The following is a 20,135-nucleotide window of genomic DNA, read 5'->3' on the forward strand; positions in this document are numbered from 1 at the left end:
CAGAGTGACCACAGCCATTAGTGGAAGGCTCAGCACCACTTGGTCTACAGGGTGGAATCGGGGGAGGCTGAAGGGACCCCAAGGCAGGCTGCAAGCCCAGCAGGATGAGGACTTAGAAAGCAAAGGAAACGAGGAATTTAGAGATATCTCAAGCCCTGCCCTCTCCTGCCCTCTGGCTGAGTAGATGCTGGTCAAACCGGCTGCAAGATGGATCCACAACAGAACCACCATTTATAGCATCTTTCCTGTTTTCAGATTATCTGTGGCTTTGATAAAATTAACAAGGTGGGGATTTGTTGGCAGCTCTGAGTTCCTGTCTCCCATGTGCTGTGGCAAAGGCCGATCATAGCACATGTTGCAGATAGTTTTGTTTAACCCACAGTGAAGACAGTTTATATATATATATATATATACACACACACACACACACACACACACACACACACACATATTCCCCCCCACCCCAAAGAACGACGACTTTGACAAGGATGAGGTTGAACAAACATTTATTTATCGCTTGTTTTCATAGGGCAGATGGAGAAGCAGTTTTATGCTCAGGGAAAAGAACTGATTTTAAAAGCTTACGTATTGGGATATTGTTACCAAGTCCCACTCAATGCTGTGTTATTAACCAGATGGTAAATGTCTCATTTAAATGTCCTTTATTGAACATCTGGGGAACCGGTTTCTGAGCCATGTTTTTGCTCATTGCTCACCGTGATGGGGGTGATTCTGTTGGGATGGATGTTGTTGCTGTTAACCTGCAAGTGTTCCCGGTTCAGACCCCGTCCTGTGGTTTAATCCATGTCCGCAGGATGACAATGAGTTGCCATTTATGAGAAATGTAATTGCAGATTTTGGAGGCCCCAGCATTCCTTTCAATGTTTATAGTTTCTGGAAAAGAAGAAAATTTGTTCTGTAGATGTTGCATATTCGTGTTACACATTGCAACTGCATTGCACGTGTGCAGCCCCGCTGAGGAGCATGGGCTATTTAGTTACGGCGACCGCTGAAGATCGGTGCCACTGATAGATAGCAAGTGACAGCAGGCAGGGGAGAGCGTGATTTTATGTGATTCTTTGAATTTTCTCATATCATTTGCAGCAAAATATAAAATCCTGACTACCAAATTTAAAAAGGGAAACAGGCAGGGCACGGTGGCTCACGCCTGTAATTCCAGTATTTTGGGAGGCTGAGGTGGGCAGATCATTGAGATCAGGAGTTCAAAACCAGTCTGGTCAATACAGTGAAACCCCGTCTCTACTAAAAATATAAAAATTAGCTGAGTGTGGTGGTGCACACCTGTAATCCCAGCTACTTGGGAGGCTGAGGCAGGAGAATCACTTAAACCTGTGAAGCGAAGTGGAGGTTGCAGTGAGCCAAGATTGCACCTTTGCACTCCAGCCTGGGTGTTGCAGTGAGATTCCGTCTCAAAAAAACAAACAAAACAAAACAAACAAACAAACAAAAACCAGTTCTTGTTAAGATAAGAATATTGTTAGTTGTGGAAAGAGAAATGCTCTCCTTCACCTATTTCTCTGTTGAGGGCAGCCTGAGCATGCGACTGTCCTGTGACACACCTTCGTTTAGGATGCTGTGCCCGGCCCCGGGCTCCCCACTTTCCCACGGTGGAATCCACATGTGCATTTTGTAGTCATCTCTTTTACTCACAATTTTCCCTCTAGATGCAAATGTGTCTCCATGAGGAAGAGCAAGGCTCCTGCAGAAAGGAGATCAGATGGATTGGGGATCCCACAGAGAGAACCTTTTGCCTGACATGAGCACCCTTGGGAGAGACCCCTCCACACAAATCTTCCTTGCAAGGAAATACTCCTGCCTCACTTTCTTCAACCCAGCCATGACCCCCTTTCCTGGTGAGAAACTGTAGGAAGAGTTGGATCTCTGGTGTGTGTGTGTGTGTGTGTGTGTGTGTGTGTGGTCTGATAAGAACTCTGTAGCCTCTTCCTTCCCGGGTCAGCTCCTCACTGTGTCCCCAGATGAGGCTTTAACCCATGAGTGCCCTGATGGCGCTGCTGCCCCCTGGCCCTGCTCACCTGGCCCCTTCCCAGTCTCTCTCTCCGGAGGAACAGGGTTACACCAGGGTGACAGCATCTGCCTGTCCTCCTTCTGCAGTGGTTCAGCCGCAGATGTCGACTGCACACCGCAGCCAAAAACGATTCTGCAAGGACTACAGCCTCCCGCGAAACTGAGGCTTAATGATGCAGAACTCCACGTTTCCTGCCCTCAACTTGTCATCATTTTCCTTCCCAGAACCCCCAGCACCCCTGACACCGACCTGGATCTCTACCCCAGAAACTCAAAACCCATTTTTGCCACACTGTCACACTCGCTCTCCTTCACTCCCCTAACCCAGGTCCCCGTTTCTCTGCACCTGTGTTCACCACCGAGAATCCCTCCCGTTAAGTTGCCTCCTCCATTCCGCCTTCTCCCGACCCCGTTGGCCCATGCGTCTTTGAACTTTTGCAGAATTTGCATCTGTAACAAATTACTTGCTATTTAATTATGTTCTGTCATATTATTCCTGTTGAACTTGGCCAAGAACCACGCACTCCTTGAAGGCAGAAACCGTCTTTGTTGTTCCGTGTCCTGATTCAACCCAATAGCCCCAGAGCACGTCTGCAGGAAAGGCCTTCCAAGCTCAGGTCATCAAGCTCCTCCCAACTGCACTCTTTTACTTCTGTTTTTCCAAGTCGATCTTTTTTTTTTTTTTTTTTAAACTTACATGAAATCATTATGAAAAGAACTTTTTATCACCTCCAGAAATGGAACACTGTATCATTTGCCATCAGTAGAAGTTGGCTGTAAAAGCAAATTCCATGTAAACAGAACGATGCTGTTGTGTTCTGCTTCCTCAGTGTGAGACCTGCTCTTTCTCCCTTGGTCATGGAGACTCCAAGTTCTAAAGACATACTAGGAACAGACTACAGCTTTCGTTGTATCCAGAAGAAGAGAGACAGAAAAAACAAAACCACCGGAAAAGTGAACAACGTCCTCACGCTGTGATTGGCAGTTGTTGAATCCAGTGAACGGGCACCACCAAAGATCACCCTCAGCCCACACCTCAGGACCCTCTGGCACAGACTCCAAACACCACCACTTACTGTGTGAGCTCCAAGTAACAAGTTCTGAAGATTATCTTTTTAAACTCACTCTGGGGTGAGCTCTCTAAGGAAGAACCCATTATTATCCTACTTTCCAGATGAGGAAACCGAGCATAGCAGGAGAAAGAAGCTTGACCACATCCACACAGTAGTAAGTGGCTAAGTCAGGACCCAGTGAGGATAAACAGTCATCCTAAGTTTTATAAGATAGAAAATTTAATCACAGGGACCTTGTAGATGGTAGAAGAGCCAAAAAGTCAGACAAGGGACACTGAGGCAACCCTGGTGTCCACAGCATCAGGAAGTGGCTACCAGCTCTTGGATGCACAAGGAAGGAGGCAATTGTCAGAGCCCATCAGACTTACTGGAGGGAAGCTAGAACCAGGCTGGGTCTCTGTGGCTGAAGCTGGCTTGTAGAAGGAAAGAGCCTCCAGGCAAGACAGCCCAACAAAGAGAGGCAAGAAGCCCACCCAGACTCCTGTACACACCCGTGTCCCTCCAGGCTTCCCATTGGTCCAACCCAGTCAGAAGCCAGAGACACAGGAACCCAGGGCTCATAGCCTGCAGAGGCCAGACCCCCATGATACAGGGCAGAGCAGGGATGGATGGGAGGAGGGGGATGCTCTGAGACCACCAGGCACAGGCTCACGCAGGTGGTCTCATTCTGGGATCTTTTCACTCACATAAGCCATGTTGTAGTTGACTATTGGATTTTATGAGATGAGAGTTCATGTGTGTTCTTCCTCATTCCAAGAAGAGGTGGGCTCTTCCTACTTCCTAGCTACCTGGAGCTACCTGGTGATTTCTTCTAACATCTACGAAGTCCCTGTAAGTAAATTTTCTGTTTTAAAACTGTTTAACGTTGTCTGAAGACAATTTTTCCTCCACTCTTTTAAGCCCATTGAAAAGGTAGTGCAAAGTGTCCCGGAGTGAGAGAGGTGAAGGGGAAGTGGAATTGTGTTTCTTAGATTGAGAACAGATCTGAGGTTCACGGAGCCTGTGGGCAGGGGTTACATGCATGTCGCTCCCTGTCTGCATCCCCAGGAGGAGGCCAGACCTCCTCAGGGCCCGTGAGTACATTTAAAAGGCTGAGGCCCCGGCATCAGATAGTCTGTCTTGTCCAAGACTCCCAGCTCCACAGGAGCATAGGGCAGAAAGCTGCCAGACCACACACATAGTGGTGGAATGTCCGAGGCCCTTCTCCTGAGGTCCTGAGGTGGAAAAGGAAGCCTCAGAAGATGGGGAAGCGCCAGTAGCCATGAGGTTCAGTCCTCTCCTGCCTGGTGGGTGGGACCTATGGAGTCAGAGTCAGGCTAATTTGAAGAAAATGAAGATGGGTTATTTCTCACCCATCTGATCATGGGGGCTGAAATTCTTAACTGGCGGTAATGTGGAAAATGTGGGGATGACATGAGGTCAGTCCCCCAATCTTTGCCAACCTGAGGGGCTTGTTTGAGTCTTGATGGCTGGAGATTGATGGGTGTGAGTTCATGGACCACTTATGAGACCCTGAGCCGAAAGCAGACCACCACCTTGGCCAGGTGTGTGCACAATGCAAAACAAGACAGTGGCCCATCCCATACGACTCCTCCTACCCAGGGCAGGACTGCAGCCGAGGGAGTGGTAGGTGAGGAGCAGAAGAGGTGGGGCCTTGACGTGACCACAGGAGGCGGTGGGTGAGCAGGACCAAAGTCTCATTACCCTGAGAGCACAAGTAATAAAGTCCTTGTGATCTCCCCTGCCTAGGGAAGGGCTGCATACTTGAGATCAGTTGGATGGTTAAAAATTGAAGAAGGACTTTTCTCTTCTTTCTTTTGACAACCAACTGTAGGCTGCAGACAGGTCCCCATGTCTGTTTCTTTTGTTATGCAGTTCAGCAAGCCAAGAAAACATGAGTTTCTTGCCCTGAAAATCCAAGCTGTACCATTTCCAAAGAAGCAGTCGTCAGAAAAGAATAGGGTCTCTTAGGAGTTTAATTCCAGGGCCCAGAGCAAAGAAACATGCTGTCAGCTTCCACCTTGTTGAATAAACGCCTTCTGAGTCAGACTACTTTTCCATGGAAACCAACCGCTTTCCGAATTTCCTGCAAGGGTCTTGGCCGTGAACCTCAGTAGCACTTATCTCAGAAGGTGGCCCAGGTACCAGGACAGGGCCCTTGAATTCCTAAGGGTGGTGATGAGCACACAGTGCTGCTGGTCCCCTGTCACTTTCTGTCTGTCTGTCTGAGTTCCTCCTCTGTATGTGCCACTGTGACCTGCCCTAACAGGCTTACCCAGCCCTGGGTTACCCCACCTTGGAGAAATAGAAGGAATTTGGGGGATGATTCTTATGAGTTGGGCAATGATGGAGAGTGGCGGGGGCCCTTGACATTGTATCTCCTGGAGTGATGTTCTTAGACTCCAGAATGGAAGTGAAACACTCAGCAATGAGCAGAAACCACCCACGTTTTGATTTGAAGATGGTCCATCTCATTTGACAGCACTCCTCTGACCCACTGGGCAATTTCTTGGAAATGTCCCAATTCTTGGGAACTCTGGGTAATTGTGCTGACAAAGCTGACGCAAAGAAATTAAGGGGAATCCCAGGCCTGTACAGGAAAACAGGATAGTGTTGCTGACCTCTTACAAGGACCAGTCGTTATAAGGACACGGTTGTACGTGGAGGCTCTGGAACTGCCCTTGTAGTGTCTGTGAACCTTCATCTGCCTTAAGACTCTTGAATAAAGTTTGTCCTTTGCACTTTTAAAACCGATAAGGGCTTTCGTCGCTGGGAAAAGGAAAGCCAATTTATTGGGGAAGAATTATTCAGAACTGTCTCCCAGGCCTCGAAGGATAAAGGAAGAGCATTTGCAATTTGAACAGAAGGCACTGAAAGGCCGCCTTTTAGACTCTGAGATGTGAGAGGTTGATGCACTCTCAGTCTGCCTTCCATTTGCATTTTAACTGCCGGGCAAAGCCATTGTGAACAGGAAGGGCCCCGCCCCTGCACACACTGGCCAGGCAGCTGGACACTCTGCCCCATTGTTGGCAGGTGTTTCTGAAGGGCGCCGTGAGTTCAATGCTCTTGTTTCAGTTTCTTTTGGTATGTTAACATCTCCTCCTTGTGAAAGAATTTGGTCTATTATTTGACTCATGCAAATAGAGAAATAGAATTCCAAACCATTAGCCTACTTATTAAATATTTATAATAAGTAGCTGGGATGAAAATACCTGTTCTATAGGTATGTCACATGGGGACAGATAAACCAAGACCTGCAAATACTTTTATATACTCCATATAAAAGGCCCCACAAATGGTATCGAGGGATGGTAGAAATTGCTATTTATGTTCTGCACATTGAGGACCATTGAAGCCGATCTCCAGTGATGCTCAGCAGTCATGAGTCAGCTCACAGAATCCCACTTGAAAGACTGAGAACTGTAGAAAGAGGTTTCAGTAAAGTACACGGACTTCCCATCCAGAAAATCCCATTTCATCAACAATTGTCTTGTACAGAATCACAGAAAAGAAGTGTTAAGAAAAGGATACCCACAACTTAGAAGTAAGGCAAAAAAAAAGTATTGTGCCCTCTTTCAATGTCACACTAAGCAGCGTCTAACAATCTAACAAGTCCATGTAAGGTGCACCTGAAGCTCTAAAATAATTATTTTAAATTTTTATTTAATGCTTACAATTGACGTGGCAAACAATGTAGAGGAAGGATACATTGCAAATTGTTTCTGTCCAGTAGAAAACTTAATGAAGCCCCAATGTTGTGAATTATTTTTGACCCATGGGGCATTGCCAGTCTTGTTTCTAACTTTGCCGTCTTGTAACTGCCCCATGGGTCCACCTTGCCTGCTGCCTCGACGGAGCCAATTTACCAAGAAAAGGGAATTGCAATGGAGAAAGAGTAGTTCACACACAGCTGGCTGTGCAGGAGACCAGAGTTGTGTTACTACTCAAATCGGAGTCCCTGAGCATTCGGGGATCAGAGTTTTTAAAGATACTTTGGCAGGTAGGGGCTTGGAAAGTGGGGAGTGCTGATTGGTCAGGATAAAGATGGAATCATAGAGGGTCAAAGTGAGTGTTTCTTGCTGTCTTCTGTTCCTGGTGCGATGGCAGAACTGGTTGAGCCAGATTACGGGTCTGGGTGGTGTCAGCTGATCCATCAAGTGCAGGGTCTGCAAAATATCTCAAGCACTGATATTAGGTTTTACAATAGTGATGTTATCCCCAGGAGCAATGTGGGGAGGTTCAGACTCTTGGAGCCAGAGGCTGCAGGACCCCTAAACTGTAATTTCTACTCTTGTAGTTAATGTGTTAGTCCTGCAAAGGCAGACTGGTCCCCAGGCAAGAAGGGGGTCTTTTCAGGAAAGGGCCATTATCAATTTTTTTGTTTCATAGTTAAACCATGAACGAATTCCTTCTCAAAGTTAGTTCAGCCTACACCCAGGAATGAACAAGGACAGCTTAAAGGCTAGAAGCAAGATGGGGTCGGCTAGGTCTGATCTCCTTCACTGTCTTAATCTCTTCGGTTATTATTTTTGCAAAGGTGGTTTCAAGCCTACTTATCGTTTTTCCCATTGATCATGTATGCTAGTCTCTTTCTTAGAACCCACTTTCATCCTGCCTGTTCCCTCATGCAGGAGTTAAATATACCTTCAGAACATGCTCACTAGGTATGTGTATGAGTTATGCTTTATAAACTTCAGAAAATTATACTCTGAAGGCTGTCTGGCAAAGTGTTTAGAAAATAGTGATACTCTTGATGCTAGATTTATAGCAACAGGTCCTAACTAGAGAAAGAGCTTTTACGTATGTCCCAACTGCCCCTCGGTGGAAAATGAGGGGACGGGGCCGTCAATCCCCCAATCTCTGCCCAAGGGGATTGTAAAAAGCCACCCACGAGGTGTCAACACCTCTTTCATGGCACAGCAGCCATTGCAGCATGAACATTGTACACACATTCAGAAATATTTTATGGGTAGCAGCTGAAATAAATATTATTTCTCTTTTTTGAATGACAGTGAAATCATAGCTGGTCCTCCTGAGTTGTTCACGGAGTAATTCTTTAGTCATGGTCTCTCACTGTCCTTTCCTCTTGAAGTTCTGTTATCCTAGAAGAAAAACCAAACAGTACATAGAAAGATAACACAATGAAGAACCCTGCTCCAGACCACTTCTATAGGGAACTTGACATTTTTTCCAGGAAACTCAACTTGTTTGTAGTGGCAGATATCAACGGGAGAGCCCCGGGAGCACAACGGCTGTAGGAAAGGAAGTCGTGCTGCCCTGTGTCCTTTCAGAGCTCCCATGAAGACCTCGAGAGCTTTTCCCAGGGTTGCTCGGCTTATCTACCACAGCTGTATTATTTATAGGGTCAGAGAAAGTCAAAGTATCACGAGTGTTCATGGATCAAACGGAGCCTCCTAAATGCTCACTTCCCAAGATCCACTTGGAAACATCTGGAGTGTTTTCTGCGCAAAGTGTTGGCTACTTACAAGGTTAGTAGCCTTGTGATAAATAAGATACATGTTCTCCTCCGAACTCTCCTAGAAGACGGTGGGAAAAGAGAGGGAGCTACCTTCTCCCTAGAGACGTACAATTATTCTTGCCAGCTCAGGTGGCTGAGACAAGCAATTTTCCGATGAATTGCAGAGACTGAATGGCCAGGCTAACCGAAATGCACATCATACTGAAAACAACACACTTCAGGAGATATCTGACGTTTCCAGTTACGACTTTGGATTAAGGAATAATGGCTCCAGAAAAGTCTAGTGGAAATAGAGTATGTTGCTTGAGAAGGATAGCTTATTAGCTGATCAGTGCTTATGAATTAGAGAAAAGGGCACAGAGGAAAGAAGTCAAAGTGGGAAGAGCGTTCAAGACACCTCCAAGTGGTGGAGAGCAGCCCAAATAAGGGCTTTCTTTCTGTTGCTATGATTGTGAAACAGGAAAGGTTTCCTTGTCGCCCTCGCAGGGTGTGTGATGGCGGTGTGACTCGCTGCTTCAGTGCCTCGCTGGTCAGACCTCCAGGGGAGCGTACAGACGGGCAGGCTATGGTGCTCCGACCCCACGGCAATGACTAGGGGTGAATGTTTACAGCCCCAGTGGGCGTGTGTTACAGGGTGCTCTTTAGTTTAGCCATCCACAGGGGGCTTGTGTTAGTCAGCTCAATTAGACCCCTGCCTTATTGCAAGGACAGAGGCTTTCTGTATCCTGGGGTTCTTGCCTTGGTGTACTGGAAGAATTGGATCACACGTGAGCTTGGAGAATGAGTGCAAGGTTTTATGGAGTGGCAGTAGCTCTCAACAGATGGGGGAGCCAGAAGGGAGATGGTTTTCTCCTGGAGTCAGGCCACTTGGTGGCCCATCCCTTCTCTGACTGCCCCAGCCAAACTCTGTGTCGTTCTGCTGGTGCCTGTCAGTGTGCTCTTGACATCCAGCCACTGGTGTCTTCTGCTGATGTGCTCCTCACAACGGGCAGTCACTTGCGTGTCTGCCTGCTAGGGTCTCAGGGTTTTCATAGGCACAAGATGGGGGTGTGGCAGCCAGGGTGGTCTTGGGAAATGCAACATTTGGACAGGAAAACAAAAATGCCAGTTTTCACCTAGGCTCGGGGGCACAGGCCTGGGGGTGGAGCCCTAGCCAGGAACTACTCCTTCCTCTACCCAGCACTTCCCTTCCCCGCTTCCGTATCATTTATGCATTTATTCATTTATTTTTATTTTTATTTTTGAGATGGAGTCTCGCTCCGTTGCTCAGGCTGGAGTGCAGTGGTGCAATCTCAGCTCACTGCAACCTTCACCTCCCAGATTCAAGCGATTCTCCTGCCTCAGCCTCCTGAGTAGCTGGGGTTACAGGCATGAGCCACCACATCCAGATAATTTTTGTATTTTTAGTAGAGACGGGGTTTCACCATGTTGGCCAGGCTGGCCAACTCCTGACCTCAGGTGATCCGCCTGCCTCAGTCTTCCAAAGTGCTGGGATTATAGGTGTGAGCCACCGCGCCTGCCCAGCCCTTCTGTATCATTTAAGGGACCATGCACTTCCCTTCCCAGCACTTCCCTCATACAAATGTATATAAAGATGAGCATTTATGAAATCACAAATCTTGTGAAATGTACCTATTTAAATCCTCGCCTATTTGGCCTTTGTTTAAGATTTTTATAAAGTGGACGAGAGAAGCAACATATGTATATTTCACGTAAATTGCTGGTTCAGCCTTCACTTCTGTTGGCACTACCTGCTTTGAGCATGAAGGGTATAAGTAAAGCCCTGAGTAGAGAATTTTTCGGCAGGGCGCAGTGGCTCAGGCCTGTAATCCCAGCACTTTGGGAGGCTGAGGCAGGTGGAGCACTTGCATTCGGGAGTTCGAGGTCAGCCTGGCCAACACGGCGAAACCCCATCTCTACTAAAAATACAAAAATGAGCCCAGCATGGCAGCGCACACCTGTAATCCCAGCTACTTCAGCAGCTGAGGCAGGAGAATCACTTGAACCTGGGAGGCAGAGGTTGCAGTGAGCCGAGATCATGCCAGTATACTCCAGCCTGGGCAACTGAGCAAGACTCCGTCTCAAAAAAATAAAAATTAAAAGGAATTTTCACGGGGGCACTGAAAACGGGGTTCTTGCTGGCTCAGGAGGCTGACTCAGGTCTGGAAGGTACCTCACTGATAACCTCCCACGTGGCATCACCTGTATCTCTTGAAGAGTCATCACAACCAAGGCTTCCTCCTCCTGGCCAGGCTTTGGCAGGCCCTCACTCTTTCCCCTGCCACAGTTGAAGTTTCCAAGCTGTTGCCACAAGCACAGCTTTCAACCTGGCCATACTGGTGGTCACCAAGGGTGATCCTGGCATGTCACGGCTTTCAAAGCAGCTGTTAATGGCGCTGTTTGCCAATGGATGGGGAGGAAGGTTGGAGAGATTTCTCCTCTACTGGCATGACCTATCTGTTAAACCTTTGTGCTGTGACAGTCCCCAAATGAAGACACTTGGTCAGAGAACATGTGAAGGCTGTAGTGCATTGAAACTATTTCTTCAGCCTGACAAAAATCAGTGAAAATTAGCTTTGATCTTGCTAGTTACTCTCCCTCCATTTACAAAATCTACCTAGGCTTGGGGTTACCTAAGGAGGACCCTGGAGAGTTCAAAGAATCATCAAATCATTTTTATTTGCATCCAAACTTGGAGAAAATGTCACTATTAAAACCTTACTGAGAAGGCAGTCAAATCAATGTCCTTCATGAATAAAGCTTGAACTTCAGACAAAACTGCAGTGGTTTGCTGCATCCCTGTGAGGACGAAATCCCTTCAAAGAAAGATTGTTCACTTTCCACTTCCTTCGGACGTGTGGAGAAAGAGCTTCAGGAAAGCTCACTTCCTTCAAACCTACCAGATGGCCCTGAGGTCACTACAAACAAGTACAAATTGAACATTTGAAATAAAATTAAGGACAGGTTTGTGGATTTCTGGGGAGAAGTACAAGGGTGGCTTTCTGTTTTCAACAGTGACCACCTCCCTCCCTTCCTCCTTCCTCTTTTAACTTGGTATTAAAGATAAATGGAAATCAATGTAACTGTATTAATGGCTACTAATTTAATACATCTCTACCATTAATACTCATTTACTTATTTAGTGTGCTGTATTTTTGGTTCTATTTTAGTGATCATAATTTTAAAAAACCCTATCTGTAGGACTTCCATTGGTTCAGCAGTAATAAAGTTCTTCCAACACAATGTTCTACCTAGAATCTGTAACTCCACAATCAACAATTCTCTAATGAGAAGTGTCTTAAGAAACCTAACCTTCACCTTTTGGAAGGAACTGTTGTACGTGCAAGGGGTGCCATAAAATACTTTGAGTAAAATTAATTTATGGCATTTCATGATGAACAACTTAAATATATTACGGATACACTATTTAAGCAAATGCATATTTAATTAAGAGAAGTGTTAGACAATTAGGGGAAAACACTAAAATGGGAAAGTAATATATTTAGCAATCACCTGTTGTTAATTTGGAATACATGGCTATATTGCCTGGAGACATTTTGATAGTTAATAAATAAGATTAGCAAGTACAGGGGTTGCTTCAGTTTCTAAAAATTTTATAATGCGTATTAAGCTCTTACGTTGAAAGACTAGATCAATTATTCCAATAGTAACCATTTGTCTCGTAAAACATTCACCAGGTTTGTCTCATAAATTTGGATTTGGAATTAAAAGGCCTAATTAGCATCACAATTTTGTTCATACAGTAAGAAAGAGTAGACTATGTATAAAAGTATTTTCAGTTAGGAGAGCACACTCCTTTTGCTATACTTGGTTTTGAGGTATGAAGTGTGTATTTTTATGTGGAGTTAGGATTTGGGTTTTCATTTTAATGATGTTTGTGTGAAATAGATTTGTAAATTAGATAGGAAGGCAGGACCAGCCAAAGCCAATTTCTGATGAATCCAAGAGAGAATAATGCTTGACTCTCACCCACTACTACTGTGCTGACAGAAAATTCTCACTTAAAACAACAAATTCATGTTAATATTTAGACATGTTTTGATAACAATAAGAACTAACACTTATACAGAATGCATAAGCATCCTTCTATGTACACACATCAACTCATGTAATCTTCACCTCAGCTCTTGAAGTACATATCACCATCATCATCATCATAGTCTCCTTCCTTCCTTCCTTCCTTTCTCTTTCTTTCCCTTTTTCTTTCTTTCTTTCTTTTCCTTTTTCTTTCTTTCTCTTTCTCTTTCTTTTCTTTCTTCTTTTCTTTTCTTTTCTTTTCTTTTCCTTCCTTTCTTTCTTTCTTTCTTTCTTTCTTTCTTTCTTTCTTTCTTTCTTTCTTTCTTTCTTTCTTTCTTTCTTTCTTTCTTTCTTTCTTTCTTTCTTTCCTTTCTCCCTTTCTCTCTCTCTTTCTTTCTTTCTCTCTTTCTTTCTTCTTTTTTTTGACATCATTTCACTCTTACTGCCTAGGCTGCAGTGCAGTGGCATGATTTTGGTTCACTGCAACCTCGGCCTCCCGGGTTTAAGCGATTCTCCTGCCTCAGAGTTGGAATTACGGGAGCCTGCCACTATGCCCGGCTAATTTTTGTATTTTCAGTAGAGACTGGGTTTCGCCATGTTGGCCAGGCTGGTCTCGAGCTCCTGACCTCAGGTGATCCACCCACCTTAGCCTCCCAAAGTGCTGGGATTACAGGCGTGAGCCACCGCATCCCAGCATCATTGTCTTCATCATCACTATTTTAAAGGTAGGGAAACCATAGGCACACAGAGTTTAAATAACTTGCCCAAGATTAGCCAGCATGCATGAAGGAGCTAAATGTAAACCCAGACATTACAGCTTCCTAACCTGGGCTTTTTTTGTTTGTTTGTTGTAGAGATAGAGTCTTGCTCTGTTGCCCAGGCTGGAGTGCAGTGGTGCAAACATAGTTCACTGCAGTCTTGAACTCCTGGGCTCAAGTGATTCTCCCACCTCAGCCTCCCAACTAGCTGGGACTATAGGTACATACCACCATGCTTGGCTAATTTATTTATTTTTTGTAGAAACAGGGTCCTGTGATGTTGCCTAGGCTGATCTCAAACTCCCGGCCTCAAAGGATCCTTCTGCCTTGGCCTCCCAAAGTGCTGGGTTTATAGGGATGACCCACCACTGTGTCTGTCCCTAGCCTGGGCTCTTGAGGACTAGCCCCCTTGACTTTTTCCAGGTAGAGCCCGTGGGTGCGAGTGACTGTTTCAGGTGTCACTCTAGTGCTGGTGCACATCTCACGGCATTGGGAGAACGATGGTGATGTCTGACTAGCACGCTCCGTGGATCCTAGGCATGTCTACCATGAATCACCTTACTGCCTATGAAAGATAACATCATAGCTCATGTATAGAGACATTTCAGTTTCAAAATGTAATATTGCCCTGAAATGTCGAGTGGGTATTTTGGTAATCTGCACTAAATGTTTTTGCCAAATGAGACACTCACTCATTGGTGGGTGTTTGTTTCCATTTAAGTTTTGAAATGACAGGGTTTCCTTTAGGTTTTAACCATTCTCTACAGTGTGGTTGAGTTTTAAATTAAGGCTGCTGAAAATAGAGATTAAAATTGGTTTGGCCACAAGGTTTTCAAAAGTATTTTTTTCCCCTCTCTTTCTTTTGTGTTTTGTTTATGTTAGGAATAAGAACATTTAAAAATGAATGAGAGGTCAAGGTATCATTTTCCTCTAATGATATTTCTTTTCCCTTTCTTTTTTCACATTTTCTTGTGTGTGGTGTGAGGGTGCTTAATTACTTTGTTTACTTTCATTTAGCCAAACATTATATTGTCTATTCATTTGTTAGTATTTTCATTTTCAAGGAACTGTTGTCTCTTGCTTACATCATTCTGATGTTCAAGTTCTGCCTTTCTTCTTTTGTACTTAGAGGCAGACAATTCTCTGTTCACAATCCTTTTGTCATAGTTTAAAATGTGGGTTGTAAGGTTTATCAGTAAAATGAACCTTCCTAAGATCAGCATAAAAGATAGTAGGGCTACTAAAGAAAGTTATCAAAAGAGCTTCTAAGGTCCTTAAGCTGTTGACATATTGTCACAGCATATTTCCAGTTTGCAAATTTTCAATCCACAACATCTGTGATTCAGATTGCCCCTAAAATTTGTATTCCCGAAGTAATAATAATAACAAAAGGCACTTACTACTTTGTGAAATACTGTTTTAAACATAATCATTAACTCACTTAACCTCACAATAACCTCACAAAGAGTTGTTATTTTCAGAAACACAGTGATTAAGTGAAATTCCCAGGTTACATTGCTAAAAAAGATAGATCACAGAGCCATAAAAATATTTTCATTGTCAGTTTTATCATAATATATTTTATTGAGCACCTTTTATAATTATCCAAGCTATTTTATTGGGAATGTATTTTATGTATTGCTCTTCTTTATTGGGAATGTATTTTATGTATTGCTAACAAGTCATAGTAGTTAAATAACATGTGGAAGGTCAAAGATCGTAAAATCAGTGTTGGAAATCAAGTTCTGCTGGCTCCAAACCTGTGCTGTTTCAGCTTCTCCACAATTCTTTACATTCACGGGCCTCAATTTTCTCAGGTGGAAAATTTTAAAAGCCCCTTTGATTGTAATAATTACTGAAAATGAGAGACAACCATTATGGCCCTGAGTCTGAATACTGATAGTAATTTTTCAAACAAAAATAAACACTTTTGGGGGTGAGATAAAACATTTTTGATAGAAAGGACTTTTCCAAGGAGACTCAGTTTGATGTGCACGGTCTAGATTTTCTGTGATCTTCTGTAATCCAGGGAAAGGCTTAAATAATTGGAAGCTTTGAATGCTTAATATGTTCCTGGGGTCATGCATCCTTCTTTTATATTACTTGTCTTGGCTGGATATCTGACAAGATCTATACAGTAGAACACACACAAAGGTCAAGCGTAAGGGCTTGTTATTTAGGCATTATTGGCTCTTTTCCTCATTTTTACTATTTATGGAGCTTAGCTTTTCTTTCTATAGATACTGGTTTCTGTTGGGTATCATATTCCTTCTGCTTGAAGAACTCTAACGTTCCATGTGGTACAGGTCTTTGGGTAATAAATTCTCTCTACTTGGTTTTTCTGAAGAAGTCTTCATTTCGCCTTTATTTTTGACCAAAAAAAAAAAATATTTTCACTGGATATAGAGCTCTGGGTTAGCAGTTGTGTTTTTTTCAGTACTTTAAAAACATCACTCCATTGACTTATGGTTTGCATAGTTTTTGTTGAGAGGTTGGTTGTAATTCTTATCTTTATTTTTCTGTATGTTTTGTGTCCTTTTTTTGTCTGACTACGTCTGACTTTCTATTTCTACTTGTTTTTGAGAAGTGTGATTATAATATATCTAGATGTGTTTTCTTGAAAATTATCCTGCTTGGGATTCTCTGAGTTTCTTTGGTCTGTTGCTTAGATGTATTTTATTATTTTTGGAAAATTCGTGGCTACTATCTTTCCAAGTATTTCTTCTTTCCATCTTTCTTCTCTTTCTGGGACTCCAGTTATAATCATATTAACAAAAAATGTTATTGTTCTATCGGTCTCGGTCTCAGTTGTTCTCTCACTCTGTTTCTCTCTCTCTTTTTCTTTCTCTCTCTCTGTCTTTCTTTCCCTCATCTTTTATTTTTCTCTTTGTGTTTCAACTTGGGTAATTTATGTGGCCTATCTTCAGCTTCACTGATTCTTTTCTCAGCTATGTCAAATCTACTAATGAGCCTGTCAAATCTGCTAATAAGCCTGTCAAAGACATCCTTTATTTCATTTCCACTAACATGGTTTTGGTTTTGTTTTTAATTTATGACATTTCTATTAAACCCTTTCTTGTAGTTTTCATCTTTTCGATAAAATTTTCTATCTGTGCACACACATGATCTACTTTTTTATTAGATTATCAAATATATTAATCAACTATTTTTAAGTCTCTATATCACAGTCCTAACAACTATGTTATTTGAGTCCAGACTATTAGTTGCTTTGCGTCCCCAAAATGGGTTGTTTTTTCTCGCTGTCTGTGTGCCTTTGGCGGTGGAGGGCTTCCTCGTTTTTTTTTTTTTTAATTAAAGCTGGACTTTGTGGCTAGAACTGCAAATACCATTTCTATTCCAATAACCATTTATAAGCCATATCAATAAGAGTAAGGCAATGATAATTGATTCTACAGGTCCAGATGGGATTTTAACACATAGTTGGTCCATGACACGTAAGTCTGGTGTTGCCATGAGTCCACAATGGTAATGAGTAGCCCAACCAGTCTGGCTATGTACAGAAGTCCCACCACACTCAAATAGCTTGGATAATAAGAATTAAAAGTAGTTGGCCGGGCACGGTGGCTCAAGCCTGTAATCCCAGCACTTTGGGAGGCTGAGATGGGCAGATCACGAGGTCAGGAGATCGAGACCATCCTGGCTAACCCTGTGAAACCCCGTTTCTACTAAAAAATACAAAAAACTAGCCGGGCGAGGTGGCAGGCCCCTGTAGTCCCAGCTACTCGGGAGGCTGAGGCAGGAGAATGGCATAAACCTGGGAGGCAGAGCTTGCAGTAAGCCGAGATCCCGCCACTGCACTCCAGCCTGGGCGACAGAGCGAGACTCCATCTCAAAAAAAAAAATAAAAAAAAGAATTAAAAGTGGTTTGTCCCACTGTCCCATTTTTTATTCAACTTTGAAAATAAAGGAGCCATGCATGTCTTATCTCTTTGTATTTGTTATGTTCTGAATGAATGAACAAGTGAGCTTCTCCTGGGTCAGGCTGCTAGAGAGGGTTTTAAAAGTGATCTCCCAAACTCTCTAAGTTACAAGAACAAAAATCAACTAATCAAGCCACAGAATGAATTTCAGGGAAAATATAATCTGGAGTAGACATATAGGAAAGTCCTCTAGCACTAAAAACAAAAACAAAAATATAGTTGAAATTACACCCCAGTTTAAATAGAGATGCTGTTACCCAGCGTGATGCCTATGTGACACAGCTAAAGCTCGACCTGCCCTGACTCCACTGATCTTTATGGAACAGGATGCCTGTGACAAAAAGTTTTCCTTTGTAAACAGACCAGCGGAGACTGGTTAAATCCAAGAGAGTTGACCATACGACTTCAAAAAGACTTTAGGCTTCATTATAATCTCGTTTCCATGCTAAATGACACTCTCACCAGTGCCATAACAGTTGCCAATCACCATGACAATGACTACAGGAGGCCATAAAAGGGAAAAATGAAGGCAGCACTCCAGTTCCAGGAAGTTCATTGCCCATTTCCAGAAAAGACATGAATATTCTTCCCCTGGCTTTTAATATCCAACCCCTTCTTTAGAGGAACTCTGTATTTTAACCCCCTCACCCCTCACTAGTGGAGAAGTTGATTTGCGAGCCATGCTCCTGCTTCTCAATTCCGTGGCCATGGAATAAAGCCTGCCCTGCTTTCGGTTTCATGTATCAGCTTCATGACACTGAACAGGAAAAGACTCCAGTTTTGGGAAACCAGCTTTGTCAGTAACGATGCCAATAGAACTTGATAAGCAAAACAAATTTCATTGAATATTAATTAATTAATTAAATGGTGCTTGGACCATTGGCTAGTTATCTGGGAGGGAAAAAATCTAGATTTAAAAAAATATGTGACCCCTTCAGAATCTTTCTCAACACCACATTCGGGATGGCCACTACCAATTAACTGGAGTTAGCATCTAACTGGAACTTATTTACCATTCCTTATTTAGTATCTTATTTCTAATAGATGAAAAACAAATTAATGATCTCGAAGATTTACATTCACACAAGTAGATGGTAATTTTGACAGCTAATCTTTGGATAGTCAAAGACGTAAGTGCCTACGTTCCTGAACAAATCACAAAGGCGCAAATCAATAAATCTGAGCACATAAAAATTTAAAATATCTTTCTAACAAAAAATCTGGCCGGGTACAGTGGCTCATGCCTGTAATCCCAGCACTTTGGGAGACCAACGTGGGTGGATCACCTGAGGTCAGGAGTTCAAGACCAACCTGGACAACATGGCGAAACCCCATCTCTACTAAAAAAAAAAAAAAAAAACAAAGATTAGCCAGGCATGGTGGCATGCACCTGTGGTCCCAGCTACTTGGGAGGCTGGGAGGCTGAGGCGTGAGAATCACTTGAACCTGGAAGGTGGAGGCTGCAGTGAGCGGAGATCGTGCCACTGCACTCCAGCCTGGGTAACAGAATAAAACTCTGCCTTAACAGAAAAGTCAAAAAACAGAAACAAAAAAACCCAAAAAAACATAATTAACGACATGAAAAAATATATTTACATATAATATTTTTAAACAAATATAATACCAAAAAATTATACACACAGAGCAGTGACCTGGATCCTGACAGTCACACCTCCAGCATGACCAAAAGCAAGGTGCATAGTCTCTATAAGCTTCAGTTTCCTCATCTCTAAGATGGAGCTATTGACGATTCTCACACCACAGGATTGCTATAAGGTTTAAACGAGTTAATCTTACTATGCATTGCCTCATAGTAAACATTGTGTAGTAAATATGTGTTTGCTACTATTACTGTTGTTTCCAACTGAAGCTGTACCTTCTTTCAGTCAATATTTAGAACTAGTTAATATTTATTGTTTCATTATAAATATATGATCATTGAAGTTTTCAAACTAAAACTTTTCAAAACAATTAAGATTTTCTGCTCATCATCACTGGTCATTAGAGAAATGCAAATCAAAACCACAATGAGATACCATCTCATGCCAGTTAGAATGGCGATCATTAAAAAGTCAGGAAACAACAGATGCTGGAGAGGATGTGGAGAAACAGGAACACTTTTACACTGTTGGTGGGAGTGTAAATTAGTTCAACCATTGTGGAAAACAGTGTGGCGATTCCTCAAGGATCTAGAACTAGAAATACCGTTTGACTCAGCAGTCCCATTGCTGGGTATATACCCCAAAGATGATAAATCATGCTACCATAAAGACACATACACACGTATGTTTATGTGGCACTGTTCACAATAGGAAAGACTTGGAACCAACCCAAATGCCCATCACTGATAGACTGGATAAAGCAAATGTGGCACATATACACCATGGAATACTATGCAGCCTTAAAAAAGGATGAGTTCATGTCCTTTGCAGGGACATGGATGAAGCTGGAAACCATCATTCTCAGCAAACTAACACAAGAACAGAAAACCTAACACTGTATATTCTCACTCATAAGTGGGAGTTGAACAATGAGAATGCATGGACATGGGGAGGGGAATGTCACACACTGGGGCCTTTCAGGGGGTGGGGGGCTAGGGGAGGGATAACATTAGGAGAAATACCTAATGTAGATGATGGGTTGATGGGTGCAGTAAACCACCATGGCATATGTATACCTACGTAACAAACCTGCACGTTCTGCACATGTACCCCAGAACTTAAAGTATAATTTAAAAAATTAAGGTTTTCATAATCATAGATAAGACCTTTTTGGAATCCTTTCTTCTGATTATATGTTT

The 20,135-nt window shown here is 43.1% G+C and overlaps 1 long non-coding RNA gene across 5 annotated transcripts in view; it reads right to left on the bottom strand.

Annotated features, from left to right (window-relative positions):
• Nucleotides 1-489: 489 nt before the first annotated feature.
• The window catches only part of LOC102118340 (uncharacterized), a 173,662-nt gene continuing 154,016 nt past the window's right edge, over nucleotides 490-20,135 (bottom strand). For 4 of the 5 annotated variants that reach the window (XR_012421618.1, XR_012421615.1, XR_012421617.1 and 1 more), the window contains one exon: nucleotides 6,763-8,221. This is a non-coding gene — a long non-coding RNA (uncharacterized lncRNA). Of the gene's footprint in view, nucleotides 895-6,762; nucleotides 8,222-20,135 lie in introns of those variants that run through there. The other variant, XR_010580158.1, reaches the window with a different exon arrangement.

Source organism: Macaca fascicularis, chromosome 12 (assembly GCF_037993035.2).
Source record: "Macaca fascicularis isolate 582-1 chromosome 12, T2T-MFA8v1.1".
Lineage (NCBI taxonomy): Eukaryota > Metazoa > Chordata > Mammalia > Primates > Cercopithecidae > Macaca > Macaca fascicularis.